The sequence below is a fragment of the Perca fluviatilis genome, chromosome 13 (genome assembly GCF_010015445.1).
Source record: "Perca fluviatilis chromosome 13, GENO_Pfluv_1.0, whole genome shotgun sequence".
NCBI lineage: Eukaryota > Metazoa > Chordata > Actinopteri > Perciformes > Percidae > Perca > Perca fluviatilis.
In genome coordinates, this window is record NC_053124.1 from 37,586,532 (window position 1) to 37,603,057 (window position 16,526).

At 32.4% G+C, this 16,526-nt stretch overlaps 1 long non-coding RNA gene across 1 annotated transcript in view; it reads right to left on the reverse strand.

Moving 5' to 3' along the window:
• Positions 1 to 7,144: 7,144 nt before the first annotated feature.
• Positions 7,145 to 16,526, reverse strand: part of LOC120571078 — a 12,370-nt gene continuing 2,988 nt past the window's right edge. The window contains exon 3 of the long non-coding RNA XR_005641168.1: positions 7,145 to 7,959. This is a non-coding gene — a long non-coding RNA (uncharacterized LOC120571078). The remainder of the gene's footprint in view (positions 7,960 to 16,526) is intronic.

Below are 16,526 nucleotides of genomic sequence, written 5' to 3' on the forward strand. Positions count from 1 at the left end.
AATGTCATAAAATGTCACTATAATATGTCTAAAAAGTCATAGTATAGTATGTAGAAAAAAAGGATAGTATAGTATGTCAAAAAAAAGTCATAAAAAAGTCATAGATAGTATGTAAAAAAAGTCAAAAAAGTCATAGTATAGTATAAAAAAGTCATAGAAAGATATAATATGTCAAAAAAAGTCCACAGTATAGTATCGAAAAAAAAAGTCCATCAGTATGTCGAAAAAAAGAATCATAAAAGTAAAAAAAAAGTAATAGTATGTGTCGAAAAAGTGTCAAAAAAGTCATTAGTATAGTATGTCAAAAAGTCACGAGGTATAACAATACAAAAAGTCCTTAAGAAAAAGTCAAAGTATAATTATGTTATAAAAAGTTATGAGTATGTCGAAAAAAAGTCATATGTGAAAGGTATATTATGTTGAAAAGTCATAGTATAAGTATGTGGAAAAATGTATAAAAAAAGATCATAATTATAGTATGTGAGAAAAAAAGAGTCATAATTATAGTATGTGAGAAAAATGTATAAAAAGTCACTTAAGTGTGGTATGGAAGTCACTTAATTATGGTATGTTTGAAAAAGGAATCATAGTATAGTATGTTGAGAAAAGTCATAGGTGTGGGTATGTTGAAAAAAAAGTCCTTAATTATGGTATGTTGAAAAAAGTCATGAGTGTGAGTATGTTGAAAAGTCATGAGGTGTGGTATGTGAAAAAAAGTCTTAAATGCATTCCAGAAAAAAAGTCATGAGTATAGGTATGTTGAAAAGAGTCATGGTATGGTATGTTGAAAAAAAAGTCATAGTGTGGTATGTGAAAAAGTCCATAGTGTAATTGCTTGAAAAAAGTCATGGTATAGTATGTGGAAAATGTCATAAAAGAATCATAAAAGGTATTAACCGAAGTCATAATTATAAGGTATGTGAAAAAGTCACTTAGATTGTGGTATGTTGAAAAAAGAGTCATGGTATGAGTATGTCGAAAAAAAGTCATAATTATGGTATGTTGAAAAAGAATGTAAGTGTGAGTATGTTGAAAAAGTCATGAGTGTGGTATGTTGAAAAAAAGTCATAGTACTTAAGTATGTTGAAAGAAAAAAGTCATAGATGTGGTATGTGAAAGTCCTTAATTATGAGTATGTTGAAAAAAGGTCATGGTGTAGTGTATGTTGAAAAAAAGTCATGGAGTGTGAGTATGTTGAGAAAAAAGGATGCAAATTAAGGTATGTTGAAAAAGTCCATAAGGTACAATGTGTGAAAAAAGAGTCCTTAGGTATGAGTGGCTGAAATGTCATAAAAAGGATCACATGGTATAGTATGTGAAAATGTCTTAAAAAAGTCATGGTATGGTGGTATGTCAAAAAAAAAAGTAAAATATCATAATTATGTCGAGAAAAAAAGAATCTGAGGCATGCCAAAAAAGACAAAAGATCATAGGTGGTGTGTGAGAAAGAAAAGATCATGAGCCATGAGTATGTCAAAAAAGTCATGGTGGTGTTGTCGAAAAAAGAATCACTTAAGGTATAGTATGTCGAAGAACTTAGTATGGTATGTCGAGAAAAAGAACTTAAAAGAATCATAGTATAATGCTCGAGAAAGAATCTGACATAGCACCAAAAGTCCTTTAGAAAAAGTCCTTAATTATGGTATGTTATAAAAAGTTATAATTATGTCAGAAAAAAGTCATGAGTATAGTTATGTCGAGAAAAAGTCATAGTATGGTATGTCAGAAGAATACATAAAAAGTCATATTATGGTGCATATTCAGAAAAAAAGTCATGAGTACTGTCTCCGAAAAAAAGGTCCACAGTGCTCTTTAATATAAAAGATCATAGAAGTAAGCAGTGTACAATGTTACTCAAAGTTACTTAAGTATTATCGAGAAAAAAAGGTCACTTGAGTATGGTATGTTGACAAAAAGGATCATAGTATAACGTAATACAAAGTATCATAAAAGTCACTTAATTATAGTGCTTATGTCATAAAAAGGATTATAGTGTATGTCGAAAAAATGTCCTTAAAAAAGGATCAAAAATCCTTAGTCTTGTGTATGTCGAAAATGTCATAAAAGTTATGGTATTGTGGCATGGCCGAAAGAAAAGTGTGAGGGTGTGGTATGTCAAAAGTCCTTAAAAGTCATAGGTACAGTGTGACAGAAAGAATCATGAATTATAGTTATGTCGAAAATGTCATAAGAAGAGGATGCCAGAAAAAAGTCCACAATTATAATATGTGTGAAAAAAAGTCATGAGAGGTCTTGTATGGGTAGTATTGAGAAGAGTATAAAAAGTATGAATTATGTATGAAAAAGTCACGGTATAACATGCCAAAAAGGAGTCCTTAAGAAAAAGTCATAAAGTATAGTGTATGTTATAAAAGTTATAGTGTATTAGAAAAGTCATGGCAGGTATGGTATGTCAGAAAAGTCATGGTATGGTATGTGGAAAATCATAAAAAGTCATGGTATGGTATGTGAAAAAAAGAATTCATAGGTATGGTATGTCATAAAAAAGTCATGGTGTGGTATGTTGAAAAGTCATAGCAGGTACAGGTATGTGAAAAAAGAATCACATGAAGTATATGGTGTGGTGAAAAAAGTCTGAGGTGTGGTGTGTTGGGAAAAAAGGATCATGAGTGTGTATGTTTGAAAGACATGGTATGGTGTGGTGAAAAAAGGTATGTAGATGCCAGTGTGTTTGAAAAAAAGGCAGAATTGCACAGTTATTATTGAAAAAAGGTCATAGTATGAGTATGTTAAGAAAAATGTCATAAAAAGCAAAGGGCGCAAAAGAGGCAGGGAAAGGTAGGGAAAGGGAGTATGAAAAGGATAAAACGAAGAAAAAAAAGATAGAGGTATGTAAAAAAAAGTATGGAAAAAAAAAAAAAAAAAGGCAAAAAAGTAATAAGAAAAGACAAGAGTAGTCGAAGAAAAAGGGATATGCAAAAAAATAAAAGCAGGACGGTAGAAAAAATGTAAAGGTAAAGTAGAAAATGGAAAAATGCAAAAAAAATACGGACTAAAAAAGAAAAGAGTCACGAGGTATAACATGCCAAAAAGTCGCCACGAATAGGTATGTTAAAAAATATGAGGAGAAAAAAGGCAAAAAAAAGATGGAAAAATAAAGAGGGGAGAAAAAAAAAACCAAAAAACAACCAAAAGTCAAAAAGAGATATGTTAAAAAAAGAATGAGCCGAAAAAATGGTATAGTATGTTGAAAAAAGAAAAATGCAAAAAAGAGAAAAGACAAAAAAGTAGATCGAAAAATGATAAAAGAAAAAAAGCTTGGTATGTGAAAAAATGTCATAAAAGTAATAATAAGTATGGAGAATTCTTGAAAATTAGGTAATAGCCGAAGAAAGACCCATATACAATTATAGTATGTTGAAAAAAATAAGCCGAAAATAGTCATAAAGTAGAATGTCGAAAAAGATGAGTATAGTATGAAAAAAGAGATGAAGGTAATGAGTATGTAAAAATTAAAAGATCGCATAGGGAGGGGTGTTGTAAAAGTCATAAGAGTTAAAAAGAAAAAAAGCAAAACAAAATAAAAAAAATAAAAAAAAAAAAACTAGTAAGGAAAAAAATAGTGGGTATGTCAAAAAAAGAAGAAAGAGTAGGTAGTAGAAAAAGATAAAAAAGGTATGTCCGAAAAAAGTCGGTGTAAGTATAAAAAGAAAAACGACAGACAATCGAAAAAGTCAGTGTAATTTATCAAAAAGTCAAAAGTAGCAGGTACAATTGTGTCGAAAAAAGTATGAGTATGAGTATTGTGAAAAATGTCATAAGAAGGAATCAATATAACCGAGAAAAGTGCAGTATAATATGTCGAAAAGGTCATGGTATACTATGCGGAAAAAAGTCATAGTATAAGTACATGTCCGAAAAATGTCATAAAAATGAGTATAAAATCGAAACATTATCTTTATGCAAAAGTCATAGAAAGTCATAAGACGGTATGTTGTGCAAAAAGAGGATTATAATTAATGTCCGAAAAGTCACGAAATTATGAGTATGTCGAAAACGCATGTATAGTATGTGGAAAATGTCATAAAAAGTCATGTATGGTATGTCGAAAAGTCATAAAGGTATGGTATGGGCGAGAAAAATGTCATAAAAAAGTCATAGTATAGTAGTAAAAAAGTCATAGTATAGTATAGTCAATAGATAGTATGTGAAAAGTCACAAAAGTCATTTTAGTTAAAATAAGTCAGCATAGTATAAAAAAAAGTCATAGTATAGTATGTCAAAAAGTCACAGCATAATATAAAGTTGAAAGTCATAGTAGTGTGTAAGTCATAGCATAGTATGTCGAAAGTCATAAAATATAGGCAAGTCAAAAAAAAGTCATAACAAAACATAGTTTAGCATGTCCAAAGTATGTTCAAAGTCATAGAGAGCAAAGTCGAGTGATAACAAAATCATAGTTTGGTATGTCCAAAAGTCATGGCCATGCCAAAAAGGTCACAGTATAGTATGTTGAAAAAGCACAAAAAAGTCATATTTGGGAGCATGTTGAAAAAATCACATGCCGAAAAAAGTCATAGTATAAAGCATGCCTGAAAAAACAGTATAGCAATGAAAAGTCAGCAGAGTAGTATAAATGAAAAGCCGGTGCCCAGCCAGTATGTCCGGTGATGGCCGAAAATTCATAGGAAAACCAAAACAGGAAAACAAAGTCACAGAGTAGTGGAAAACAAAGAGCGAGTAATAAAACAGCTTAGTATGTCTCGTGCCGAGAGTGGTGCGTTCAAAGTCATAGTGAGGCGCCTTGAAAGCTCGCGGCGAAAAGCAGCGAAACAGTTTGAGGCCGAAGAATATTATGCCGAAAAAATGCCGGTGTCGGAAACAGAAGGAGTTGAGGCGTCGTGCCATAAGAAGAAATCGCATCCTGAAGTTTGATGGTTTTGAAGAAGATCACCAGTTTGATCCTTTGTTAAGATGACGGAGTGTGCTTCTTAACTTCGCGATAGCCCCTGCTTTCCTCAGCTGCATTTCCAGGCGACAGTCGTCATCGCTGGTACGTCATTAATATTTGCCCGAGTCATTGAACTTTCTCGCTTTTCAATAATGTAAACGAGACTTAATGAGTCGACTTTCTATCGCCTGAGTTTTCAACATGGAAAGTTTCAAATGAACGATTCTTTCTCCAATGAAACGTTTTATGCGGCGATGGAAACATTAATTGATGAAAACCAGCGTGAGTAGAAGTTAAAGAAACACTTCAGCGAAAGCGAATAGTCGAGATCAGGAACGGCGAGCCGGATTTCTTAAAATTTAGGTAAAATGGATATTTTGAAATAATGGCGAATTGAATTAAATCAGCCGATTATTTTAGTCGTCATGTTTGTATTTCCACCGGAATAAATATATTATTTTATCGTGATCGCGGAAAAGTTTACAGTTCATATTTTGAAATAAAGGACGTGAACTTCCATAGCCATCAGAAAATTTTCGATGAACTGTAGCTTGAGGTTATAAGTTGAACTTTCAGTTGACATGGACTTTAAAAATATAGCAGCGTATAACAGTCAATATTGTGCGCTGTTGAAATATGTTCCAGCCCATTAAAACCCTGCCTAAACTTTACCTGGAAGGTATCTACATAAGAGTGACATGACACTGTCCCAAATGTGTCAAAACATTATAAACAAGTCCTTAAAACGCTTATGACATAACACCGCTTTGGGGTAAGTGGCACCGGCTCTTGGTCATGAAACACAGGGTTAGGGTTGTGATTTCAGGAGTTGGTTAGAAAGTTAGATATGTAGTTGTGATTAGTTAAAGGATTATTAGGTTAGATTAGTTTAGGGATTAGTTAGGCCAGGATTAGTTAAGACTAGGGCTAGGGTCTCCGCGGTGTCATGTCACCTTACAGATAGCCTCAGTTAATTACATCGAACGCATTTAAATTAATTGTTCAGTTAAGTTGATTTAATTGATTATTTTTGGTTCACATCAGCTTTTCTCCGAGGTTTGCTTGTAAACATTTCACTGAAAGTTTGATCGGGCAGCACTTTCGCAAGCATCGTTTACTTTGGCATTACACCGTTGGTAGATTTATCATGTTGGTTATATTCGCCGTTGTCAGCAAGTTTGACACGAACCAAATGATAAAGCGCAGGATTCAATCGGTTGGTGATCAGTCCCTTCAATTAAAGGGTTGCAGCTAAATTGAGCATAGGTATTCCTACTAGGAACAGATTGAACAAGTTTGAAACTGGGACACGCTTGCAGATAAGAGCATTGGTAACAGTTTCATGAAAGAGATAGTTTTGGGGTCGTGACAGAAAAGATTATCGACGTTTAGGGCGTTACTAAAAAACATACAAAAACATGTTTTGGAAGTTCTTTAATGCTGTTGTACTAAACGTCGGTGTGTTTTAATGAATCCGATTTCTTTTTCTGTCACATTTTAAAACTATCTGCTCATGAAAACTATTTACTTAGTACTCTTATCTCTGCAGAAGAATCATCCATCAAATTACAGTTTCAAACGTTTTTAATCTGTTCACACAAACAGGTGCACAACGCATCACTCAGACAGAAACACGCGCAAGCATTTCCTCAGACTTTTAATTTGAAGGGACAATTAATGGCTTCCTCCTTCTGTGCCCACAGTTGAATCCTTAAAAACATCGAGTAAGACTGGTTCATTGAATCAAACACTGTGGCGAGAAGTCGAGCTCATAACTTAACTTATGTCCTGTCAGAACAAATCTATAACGGATATGAAAATACCAAAGTAAACTGATAAGTGCTGCTACTTTACAAAGTGCTGCCGTTTGGACTCCCAGTCAAACTCAGTGAAATGTTTTAGAGACCAAACGTGGAGAAATTGATGTGACCAGTAAAATAGTAGTAAAATAAAATCAAGCTAACAGATAGTGAATTTACATTAAATAACGTTTCGGTAACAATTTGCTTGAAGGTATCTACATAAGAGTGACATGACACACGAACCCTAACCCTAATCCTAACCCCCTAACCCTAATCCTAACCCCCTAACTCTAATCCTAACCCCCTAACCCTAATCCTAACCCCCTAACTCTAATCCTAACCCCCTAACCCTAATCCTAACCCCCTAACTCTAATCCTAACCCCCTAACCCTAATTTTTCATGACAAAAACCGAATGCCACTTACTAAAAGCAGTGTTATGTCATAAACGTTTAGGACTTGTTTATAATGTTTATGACACATTCAGGACAGTGTCATGTCACTCTTATGTAGATACCTTCAAGTAAAGTTTAAACAAAGTTTCTAATATGAGCCTGAATTCTCTTCTTTTTCTTTTAATATTTGACTGTATACATATATATATTTTTTAAAAGTCCATGTCAACAAGAAGTTCAACATAATAAATACAGTTCTAAATGAAATGTTTTCTGATGAAAACAAATGTGGAAGTTCATTAACAACAAAACAGGACTGCAGTAGAACTTCCACGTCCGGATAAAAAGTAGTATTTATTCGGAGTGGGAGAATACAAACATGATATTCATAATAAATCATTTGATTTGAATTCAGATGTTGACATTTAAAATGTAATTTACTTCATTTTTAGAGTCGCTTTCTCTGTGAATTCCTTGTTGAGTCTCGACTTGTTCAGCTTCGCTGAAGTCTGATTTTATTTTGCTCTCACTCAACAGTTTTGTCGTTAATGAACTTCCATATATATATTTTTATAGACGATCTCTCCGTGGAGAGAAGATCTTGGTTCTGTTTGAACTTGCATGTTTAAATAAAACAGTGAAAAGGTGATAAACGTGATGTAGTTTGATATTAATGAGAAGAGTTTGTGACTCTCAGTGCAGTAAACTGTGAACGCTCTGTGATTGGCTGAGCTGGTCCGCCTGGAAGCCCACGCTGAGGGAAGCCGGGGCTCCTCTCCGCAGAGGTTAGAGGTCACAGAGGCGCCCCCCCCCCCTCAGATCATGCTAGCCAGGATCCAACCGATCGTCAGCTGCAAAACAACAAACCAATGAAACTCTGGTTAGTTTTCTTTAAACATGACACAACATTTCAACATGCTATACTATGACTTTTTGACATACTATACTATGACATTTTTTGGCATGTGATTTATTTCAACATACTCAAATATGACTTTTTTATTACTTTTTTCGACATACTATACTATGACTTTTTCGACATACTATACTATGACTTTTTGGACATACCATGACTTTTTGGACATACTAAACTATGATTTTGTTATCACTTCTTTCGACATACTATACCATGACTTTTTGGACATACCATGACTTTTTGGACATACTAAACTATGATTTTGTTATCACTTTTTTGGACATACTAAACTATGATTTTGTTATGACTTTTTTCGACATACTATACTATGACTTTTTGGACATACTAAACTATGATTTTGTTATGACTTTTTTCGACATACTATACTATGACTTTTTTATGACTTTTTTCGACATACTATACTATGAATTTTTTCGACATGCTATACTATGACATTTTTTTTACATACTATACTATGAATTTTTTTCGACATGCTATACTATGACATTTTTTACATACTATGACATTTTTTACATACTATGACATTTTTTTACATACTATACTATGACTTTTTTAACATAATATACTATGATTTTGTTATCACTTTTTTCGACATACTATACCATGACTTTTTGGACATACTAAACTATGATTTTGTTATGACTTTTTTCGACATACTATACTATGACTTTTTTATGACTTTTTTCGACATACTATACTATGACTTTTTTCGACATGCTATACTATGACATTTTTTACATACTATACTATGACTTTTTTCAACATACTATACTATGACTTTTTTGGCATGTGATTTATTTCAACATACTCAAATATGACTTTTTTATTACTTTTTTCGACATAATATACTATGACTTTTTGGACATACCATGACTTTTTGGACATACTAAACTATGATTTTGTTATGACTTTTTTCGACATACTATACTATGACTTTTTTCGACATGCTATACTGTGACATTTTTTACATACTATACTATGACTTTTTTCAACATACTATACTATGACTTTTTTGGACATACCATGACTTTTTGGACATACTAAACTATGATTTTGTTATGACTTTTTTCGACATACTATACTATGACTTTTTGGACATACCATGACTTTTTGGACATACTAAACTATGATTTTGTTATGACTTTTTTCGACATACTATACTATGACTTTTTTATGACTTTTTTCGACATACTATACTATGACTTTTTTCGACATACTATACTATGACTTTTTTCGACATGCTATACTATGACTTTTTTGGCATGTGATTTTTTTCAACATACTCAAATATGACTTTTTTATTACTTTTTTCAACATACTATACTATGACTTTTTTAACATAATATACCATGACTTTTTGGACATACTAAACTATGATTTTGTTATCACTTTTTTCGACATACTATACTATGACTTTTTGGACATACCATGACTTTTTGGACATACTAAACTATGATTTTGTTATGACTTTTTTCGACATACTATACTATGACTTTTTTATGACTTTTTCGACATACTATACTATGACATTTTTTTACACACTATACTATGACTTTTTTCAACATATTATACTGTGACTTTTTTGACATACTATACTATGACTTTTTGACATACTATACTGACTTATTTTAACATACTAAAATGACTTTTTAATGACTTTTTTCAACATACTATACAATGACTTTTTGACATACTATACTATGACTTTTTTCAACATACTATACTATGACTTTTTGACATACTATACTATGACTTTTTTCAACATACTATACTATGACTTTTTGTCGACATTATACTATGAATTTTTTGGCATGTGATTTATTTCAACATACTCAAATACTTTTTTATTACTTTTTTCAACATACTATACTATGACTTTTTTGACATACTATACTATGACTTTTTTTTGACATACTATACTATGACTTTTTTAACATAATATACTATGACTTTTTGGACATACTAAACTATGATTTTGTTATGACTTTTTTCGACATACTATACTATGACGTTTTGGACATACCATGACTTTTTGGACATACTAAACTATGATTTTGTTATGACTTTTTTCGACATACTATACTATGACTTTTTTATGACTTTTTCGACATACTATACTATGACATTTTTTTTACATACTATACTATGACTTTTTTCAACATATTATACTGTGACTTTTTTGACATACTATACTATGACTTTTTGACATACTATACTGACTTATTTTAACATACTAAAATGACTTTTTAATGACTTTTTTCGACATACTATACTATGACTTTTTTCAACATACTATACAATGACTTTTTGACATACTATACTATGACTTTTTTCAACATACTATACTATGACTTTTTGACATACTATACTATGACTTTTTTCAACATACTATACTATGACTTTTTTCAACATACTATACTATGACTTTTTGACATACTATACTATGACTTTTTTCAACATACTATACTATGACTTTTTGACATACTATACTATGACTTTTTTCAACATACTATACTATGACTTTTTGTCGACATTATACTATGAATTTTTTGGCATGTGATTTATTTCAACATACTCAAATATTACTTTTTTATTACTTTTTTCAACATACTATACTATGACTTTTTTGACATACTATACTATGACTTTTTTTTGACATACTATACTATGACTTTTTTAACATAATATACTATGACTTTTTGGACATACTAAACTATGATTTTGTTATGACTTTTTTCGACATACTATACTATGACTTTTTTCGACATGCTATACTGTGACATTTTTTACATACTATACTATGACTTTTTTCAACATACTATACTATGACTTTTTTGGACATACCATGACTTTTTGGACATACTAAACTATGATTTTGTTATGACTTTTTTCGACATACTATACTATGACTTTTTGGACATACCATGAGTTTTTGGACATACTAAACTATGATTTTGTTATGACTTTTTTCGACATACTATACTATGACTTTTTTATGACTTTTTTCGACATACTATACTATGACTTTTTTCGACATGCTATACTATGACTTTTCAACATACTATACTATGACTTTTTTCGACATACTATACTATGACTTTTTTCGACATGCTATACTATGACTTTTCAACATACTATACTATGACATTTTTTACATACTATACTATGACTTTTTTCAACATACTATACTATGACTTTTTTGGCATGTGATTTTTTTCAACATACAAAAATATGACTTTTTTATTACTTTTTTCAACATACTATACTATGACTTTTTTGACATACTGTACTATGACTTTTTTTTGACATACTATACTATGACGTTTTTAACATAATATACTATGACTTTTTGGACATACTAAACTATGATTTTGTTATGACTTTTTTCGACATACTATACTATGACTTTTTTATGACTTTTTCGACATACTATACTATGACATTTTTTTACATACTATACTATGACTTTTTTCAACATATTATACTATGACTTTTTTGACATACTATACTATGACTTTTTTGACATACTATACTATGACTTTTTTCAACATATTATACTATGACTTTTGCTACTAAACTAATCCCCATTTTAAAATCCTCATTCATTCTTTTTTACTTTTATCTATACTACACTATCTTGACATACTAAAATAAAAAAAAATTAAAAAAAAAAAAAAAAAATTTTTTAAAATTTTTTTTTTAAAAAAAAAAAAAAAAATTTTATATAAAAAAAAAAATATAATAAAAATAAAAAAAAAAAAATTTTAATAAAAAAAAAAAAAAAAAAAAAAAAAAAAATTGTTATGACTTTTTTTGACATACTAAAATGACTTTTTAATGACTTTTTTCAACATACTATACTATGACTTTTTTGACATACTATACTATGACTTTTTTCACATACTATACTATGACTTATTTTAACATACTAAAATTACTTTTTTTCAACATACTATACTATGACTTTTTTGACATACTATACTATGACTTTTTTTACATACTATAATATGATTTATTTCAACATACTCAAATATGACTTTTTAATTACTTTTTTCGACATACTAAATTATGATTTTGTTATGACTTTTTTTGACATACTAAAATGACTTTTTTATGGCTTTTTTCGACATACTATATTATGACTTTTTAATGACTTTTCTGACATACTATATAATATACGTAAAAAAAATTCATAGTATTGTGTGTCGAAAAATGTCATAAAAAAGGCATAAAACAAGGTTTAGATATTTTGGACCGGGATACATGATAACCTACGCCAGGGACAAAGGTTGCATTTAGCCAGAGAGTATTTGTTCTGGGAGATGGGTCAAACCTAAGCCGAATAGATGAGCACATAAGAAGCTGGGTCCAGACCAGGTCAATGATAGCCAGACAGATTATTTTAAGAGGATGGAAGAATGAAGGGGTGCCGCAATCACTCCAGGAGTGGGCTTGTGAGATGAATAGGGTGGTGGCGTTTGAAAAGATGTCATATAAACGGTTTACCATATTGGATGTCTATATCAGAAAATGGGGAAAGTAGCTTAACGTTCTGGAGGCTCCTAAGTAGGGTTGGGTGCCTACACGACCGGACTGAATTGCAACGCAGATTTCGGTGCCTCATTTCGTTGCCAATTAAATGCTTTTTGCGCTGCTCTCTGATGCTCTGATACAGACATTAGCATCGCTGCACATGACGCTAGTTAACACTTCACTTGACAGCAGGTAACGTTAGCCTACCGTTAGCTAGCAGCTGGATTAAACACGGTTTAAATGCTGACAGCTAAACGGTGTAAAATGTGACTGCGTTTCACTGTAGAGGATTCCAACAGCGGGACGGTCGGAAAAACAACACAGACGGAACTAAATGTTGCGTTCACTTGAAAGTAGTAAGCCTCGTGGCGCATTCAAAGTTATCCTAAAATTCCCTATTACCCTATTTTTAAAAGTATCGGTTCAGGCACCGGCACCGTTTTAAAAGTATCGTTTTAGCACCGGTATTGGAAAAAACCCAAATAATACCTAACCCTACTCCTAAGAAGCTTTTGGCTGGAGAGAGACGTGTACGATGGGCTTATGGTGTTGGCATTTATACATATGTTCAAAGTTTTTTTGTTACTATTTTTGTTGAATGGTCTGGAATATTGTATATGTATATTTCGTGTTGGAGTTGTATGTTTTTTGGTAGATTATTTTTTGGGGGGCTTTTCCCTTTATTCTGAAGTGACAGTGGGATAGACGGTGGGGCGAACGCTCTTCCTGGGTGAGTTAGAGGCCGCCCTGGAGTTGTACGTTTTGTATTTTATTAAAAAATAAATATGAAAAATTGTTAACCAAGTCACAAAAAAAGTCATAGTATACGTAGTAAGTCGAAAAAAAAGTCATAGTATAGTATGTCAAGAAACAAACTACATTCATGTATTTTATATATGAAACAAAGAACTGTGGATTTAGTGTTTGCAGTAAAAGATCATTTTCAGCTGAACAAAAATGTTCCATTCAGCAGCTTTTTATCTGTGATTGGATTCTAAATGTCACACAGATTTGAATCCTAAAAAAAAAAAAAAAAAAGACGGACAGTGAAAAGACCAAACTCTCGAGGGTTTTGGCCAAGCGAGTACGTCAACCTTTCAGTGCGTCAGGGAATAGAACGATGCTCATTAATCTGTAATTATTTCATGACATTCACTTTATCGGGAGAGGCTGTTGTTCCAGAAACGACACGGAGCTTCCACGTTCACACTTTTCATTCTGCCGGTCTGAAGCCTTTAGTTTAAAAGGCCCTGACACACCAAGGCAACCGGCGCCCTGATTTTTTGGCGTTGGGCCCCCCCCCCCCCAACTGTCGGCCCGCGATAGCCTTTCATCCAGGGTTCTAAATTAGCACCGTTTACCAGCCAAATGCTGGTGAAATATGCAAGTGGCTGGTAGATTTGCTTCACTCACCCAATGGTAATCTATTGAATGGCTGGTAATATTTGAACATTCATTAGCCATTTGGCTGGTAGACGAAAATGTTAATTTTGAAGCCTGCTTTCATCTTTTTTTTTGGGCGGTTCAGCTTGAAAACAGTCGTGACGAAAGCAAAGAAACAACGGTAACCCTTTACTTGAAGGTATCTACATAAGAGTTTAACCCTAATCCTAACCTTTAACCCCACTGCAAGCTTTCTTTTCCTTGTTTTTTCTTCGTTTTCTATTTTAAATGACTTTTTTTATGATTAATAATAACTGTATTTGTTGTAATATTTCCATATTTACGTCTTTTATAGCATGTTTCTCAGATTTTATTATGCTTTCCTTTAGGGGGTCAATTTCTACCTGCAGAGGAGGTCCTACCTAATATGTTAATGTTTTTTATAGTTTTTTTAATACATATTTTAAAGATGCCGCGGTTTTCCTTCATAACTTGTATTCTGCCGTACTTATATTTTAATAATTTGATTGTGCTTCCGTCTTTATTGCTAATATTTATTATTATTATTATTATTACAAATTGAATTACTTGCCTCAAGACTTTAACATGATGTTACACATGCCATTGGTTTTATGCATTTTCACTAACAGTGTGGTTTTATTCTATGATGTATTTTAAATTATTTATGGTTATTTATTGTGTGGCACTTTTTACCTTTTAAAGCACTTTTAAATTCAATTCAAATTCAATTCAATACAACTTTATTTATCCCTGTAGGGCAATTCTGTTTTTAGCCTACCAGTCGTATCAAAAAGACAAGACACTTAACCAGGCATACAGACAAACAGAGAAACACTGTCAATGACATCATATTGCATAAATGGGCATCAAAAACAAGCAAGAATACACATACACAGGCCACTATACTGACTAAGCAGCAACCAACTCTCAAGATAGTAGCATATTAAATAAATAATAGTACTACTAAGTAAATTCTAAATAACTAATAACACAGCACTTATTACAAATTTTGTAATGGTATGTGTATATTTTTTTTTTAACCTCAAGGGCAAGTAATTCAGACAGTATTTATGACCTTTTAAATGTTTTTATTTAACATTTTGAGTTTAAATAAGATGTTTTTAATATTAGGATAGAATTTATTTCATATTGTGACGCCGGGCTATTTATTTACATAACTCTATATATGTGTGTATATATATATATATATTATTTATTTTATGTATTTATTTTGTAATGTCCCTAGGAGAGTAGTTGTGGAGGTAACCTTTTATTTAAAGTTTGAAATCTTCCGCTGTCCGTCCTGTCCAGTGGTTCTTTTAACCTGCTTTTAATATCTGGCCATCTTTTAAACAGCTTTTATATAATATATATATATATATATATATATATATATATATATATATATATATATATATATATATATATTATACCGAACCCGGCTTTTTAAGGAGTTCTTTAAGTGTTCATCACACCAGTGGTCCCCTTGTGCCCACCCATCCTGGGCGCTGCGTTTAACCCAAACCTAACTTGTCATGACAAAAAACCGAATGCCACTTAGTGAAACAAGCGTTATGTCATAAACGTTTATGACTTGTTTATAATGATTATGACACGTTCATGACAGTGTCACGTCACTCTTATGCAGATACCTTCAAGGAAAGTGTAACCGAAACGACTGTGAGAGCGCACAGAGAAGGCTCTTCTCATCCCTCAACTCATCTGATCAATGCCATACACATAGGGCTGTCAAAAGTGGCCAAAAATTACTTTCTAAAAAACACACCGGTTCCAACCATAGGAAAAAAAAAATATATTTTTGCACATTATGAGATGGCCAACATACATATATGTATAACGAGATACATACCTACTGGTGCAGGTGTATTTATTTCAACATAAGCCTGTCTTTTAAAAGATTGACATATGCCGACACATTACAGAATAAACTAGGGGCACCTGGGAATGCTCCAAAAAAATGTAAAAAATATGAAATTAAATAAGCTATTGCTGTACCGTGAGAGTTAATATGAAGATAAATGTGTTTTAATGTCTGCGTCATCAGATGAGAGCTGTGATGCTGCAGCGCCGCCTGCTGGACACACACACACACACACACACACACACACACACACACACACACACACACACACTACACCACTCATTCATCTCAGCTGCTGAGTGTGTGTGTGTGTGTCACAGTGTGTGTCTCTGTATGTGTGTGTGTTTGTGGGTAGTAGTATCACCTGCTGAGTGTGTGTGCGTCTTTGTATGTATGTGTGTGTGTGTGTGTGTCTCTGTGTGTGTGTGTGTGTGTGTGTGTGTGTCTCACCTGTTGAGTGTGTGTGTGTGCGCGTGTCTGTATGTGTGTGTGACTGTGTGTGTGTTGTAGTCTCACCTGCTGAGTGTGTGTGTGTGTGTATGTCACAGTCTGTGTATGTCTGTGTGTGTGTGTGTGTGTGTGTGTGTGTGTGTGTGTGTGTGTGTCTCACCTGTTGAGTGTGTGTGTGTCTGTATGTGTGTGTGACTGTGTGTGTGTTGTAG